This window comes from Eschrichtius robustus, chromosome 17, assembly GCF_028021215.1.
Source record: "Eschrichtius robustus isolate mEscRob2 chromosome 17, mEscRob2.pri, whole genome shotgun sequence".
Lineage (NCBI taxonomy): Eukaryota > Metazoa > Chordata > Mammalia > Artiodactyla > Eschrichtiidae > Eschrichtius > Eschrichtius robustus.
In genome coordinates this window covers 52,719,846-52,723,519 of record NC_090840.1, presented here as the reverse complement: position 1 = coordinate 52,723,519, position 3,674 = coordinate 52,719,846, and the positions used below count along the sequence as shown (strand labels likewise).

The window sequence follows — 3,674 nt, the reverse complement described above, 5'->3', positions numbered from 1 at the left end:
TGCACAAAGGCCAAAGCCATTCCCTCCATTGTACCGTGATGAGGATGGGGTGGAGAGGATGGCAGAGAGCAGAGGGAGGGAGGTTGCCTGCCAGGTAACGAGTCCACACTCGACTCCGGAGGCTCTGGGAGGGAAGTCATGCAAGAATTCTGAGCCAAAAATGGCCTGATTGCCTCTGAATTTTAGAAAAATAATGCTGGTGATAATGGAAGAATTAAACAGAGTATTCTTTCTCTCTCCTTCATTCAATTAAAAATATATATTGAAAACTTCCTGTGGGACAAGACTGTGGTGTACCAGACCTGTGGGAAAAAATGTTTGGGGCGAGATACAGCCCCAAATCTCATGAAGTTTACAGTCTCTGTGTGTGTGCATATAATACATAGCTCATATATACTATTTTATTTTATTTTATTTTGTTTTATTTGGCTGCGCCGCGTGGCTTGCAGGATCTGAGTTCCCTGACCAGGGATTGAACCCAGGACCCCGCAGTGAAAGCGCTGAGTCCTAACCACTGGACCTCTGGGGAATTCCCATTTGAGCTAATTTTTCTTTGTTTGTTTGGGTTTATTTTTGGCCAAAGAATTTTTATTACTTTTGTGTACAGAAAACTCAATAGTGTACACTCAGCTGGCCAGTTTGGTAGGCAGCTCTTTGGCCTTTGCCTTTTCCAGGTTGGCAATGCGAGCCCCTGATTTTGGACCAAGGATGTTGCTTCCCCAGTGACGGCAGATGTTGTCATATCATCATCGTAATCAGTCCTGATGGCTTCCACTAGCTTAGCCAGAGCCCCTTTGTCTTCTGAGTTGACTTGTGTGAAGGCAATGGTGGTGCAGGTCTTCCTGTGGACCACATGTCCCAGCCTGGCCATCCCCTTGGTGATGCAGTAGGGATCCCCCATCTTACAGCACAGGGCAGGCAGGAAGACCACCAGCTCAATGGGATCCATGTCATGTACAATCACCACCAGCTGAGCCTTCTTGTTCTCCACCAAGGTGGGGACAGTATTAACCCCTGCTTGAAGGACAGGTGGCCTCTTGGTGGGGACATCCCCTTTGCCCTCAGCTTTCTTCTCAGCTCAGGCCAGCAACCTCTGCTTCTTCTCTTGCTTCATCTCTGGTCTGTACTTCTGGGCGGCCAGCTTAAGCGGGTGAGTAGCTGTTTGGCAATCCAAGGCCTGGGTGAATTGGTTAATCGCAGGAGGCACTTTCAGCTGCTTATAGAGGATTTGCCACTGCAGCCGGATATAGCGGGGCCGTTTAACGAAGTGGGTGAGGTCCCTTTTGGGCTGGATGTCCTGTCCAATGCCAAAATTCTTGGGCCTTTTTTCAAACAGGGGATTGATCACCTTCTTGGCCTCCTGCTTCTTCACGGCAGCAGGGGCCTGGGCCACCTTCCTGCCCTGGGCCTTCTTTCCCTTCGGCATCTTGAACGGCTGGCAGAGAGAGCTTGAGCTGATTTTTGTATATGACGTAAAGTAAGGTCCAACTTTATTCTTTTGCATGTGGATATACAGTTTTCCCAGCACCGTTTGTTAAAAAGACTGTCTTTTCCTCATTGAATGGTCTTAGCACCTTTGTTAAAAAGCATTTGACCGTATATTCAGGGTTTATTTCTGGGCTCTCTATTAGCTTCCATTGGCCTATACGACTGTCCTATGACAGTACCATATTGTTTTGATTACTACACCTTTGTAGTAAGTTTTGAAATTAAGAAGTGTGAGTCTTCCGATTTTGTTCTTTTTCAAGGTTGTTTTGGCTATTCTCTTGAGATTCCATTTGAATTTTAGGATGGGTTTTTCTATTTCTGCAAAAAAAGCCATTGAGATTTTGATAGCAATCACGTTTGAATCTGCAGATTGGGTGGTATTTACACAGCATTTTGAATGCGCTAAATGTCACAGAATTTATACTTTAAAATGGTTAATTATACATTTTGTGAATTTCAGCTTGATTTAAAAAAAAAAATTGGGCAATTATACCTGAAGAGCAGGTATGGGGATGGCATGAGGCTGCTGGAAGGTAAAGGAGGTTGCGATCAGAGGGAGGAATATTGGGATTGAAGACTCCAATACTGAATAGTTTAGGGCAGGTGAGGGCCCCTGGATTTGAGCAGTAAAAACAGCTAAGGTGACCCAAACCTTATCTCCAAAAACACTGACTTCACAAGGAGATTCAAGACTGCAACTTCAGAAGGATACATGTCCAGTTAGGGATGGTGGCCATCACTGGAGTGGGGTGGGGATAGCTGAGATTATAGGGGAATTTTATTACTATAGTATCTTTTTAAGGAGAAAGAATAATGAAAGTTGTTTTAAAGCTATAATACAGGAACTTTAATTTAGGAAAGGAGGACAATGACCTAAGTGCCTTTTTTTTTAATTGTCGTGGGAGTGGCAGCAAGGTGTCAGATGATACAGGCATGGATAGGGCGTGGGCAGGCCAGCTGACTTAATCTCCTATTTATTTTCAGAGTAATGGTCTGGCAGTAATATTGTGGAGCTGGGAAATGGCCAATCCTGCCTTCCAACCCTGAAGTATGTGAGGCTTGTTAGAGTAAATACCCCTCAATTCAAGACGATAGCCAGGTTTCAGTTAAGGCAAGGAATGGGAGACAGACTGGGGATGTGGAAGGATTTGTTCACCATGAAATGGGGGTTCCAGAGAAAACAGAAAAGTGTGAGAAGGAAAGGAGCAGCTGGGGAATGCGTGTGGGAAGGCACAGGGCAGTTTGGGGACCAGTGTACAGGATAAGATGGATGACCAGAGGCATTCACATTTTGGCACTTATATGGGATGGGAATAGGGTAGTTCAGTGAGTCATAGTGGCCTTAAAGGCCCAGAAAGACCTGTGATGTCAAGTTTAGTAACAGTGGGACAGGCCTCCTGGGATCCAAACAGGATATTGGACTTCAGCTGGGACTTTGGACAGTAGAATCTGGGTAGACAATAAAACAGCAGTACAAAGTCCCTGAGGCAGACACGATCATGGATAACTCGATCATGGATAACTCGAGGGCCCACGAGCAAACCAGACAAACCGAAGCTGAAGGTTTGTATGGGGGTTTAGAAGGCTGGCTCCCAAGGGTGGGGCTGGGGTCTGAAGAGCCTTATAAGCCAGCAGAGGAGTCAAGACATGACTTGTGGGTGGACTCTGGGAGGCTTCACGCCAAGGAGTACTTCCCAGAACTTCTGCTGCCAGTGTCCTTGTCCCCACGGTGAGCCACAGCCACCCCCCGCCTCTGCAGGAGACCCTCCAACACTAGCAGCCGTGTGGCTGACAGGGTCTTAGTGTTCCGGCTGGGTGTCAGGCCTGTGTCTCTGAGGTGGGAGAGCCGAGTTCAGCACATTGGTCCACCAGAGACCTCCCGGCTCCATGTAATATCAAATGGTGAAAGCTCTCCCAGAGATCTCCATCTCAGCGCTAAGACCCAGCTCCACTCAATGACCAGCAAGCTACAGTGCTGGAGACCCTATGCCAAACAACTAGCAAGACAGGAACACAACCCCACGCATTAGCAGAGAGGCTGCCTAAAATCATAATAAGGTCACAGACAACCCAAAACACACCACCGGACGCAGTCCTGCACACCAGAAAGACAAGATCCAGTCTCAACCACCAGAACACAGGCACCGGTCCCCTCCACCAGGAAGCCTACACAACCCACTGAACCA

The 3,674-nt window shown here is 47.2% G+C and overlaps 1 pseudogene; it reads right to left on the bottom strand.

The window, feature by feature from the left end:
- Positions 1 to 626: 626 nt before the first annotated feature.
- Positions 627 to 1,426, bottom strand: LOC137751052 (large ribosomal subunit protein eL8 pseudogene; annotated as a pseudogene).
- Between the last annotated feature and the right edge of the window lie 2,248 nt (positions 1,427 to 3,674).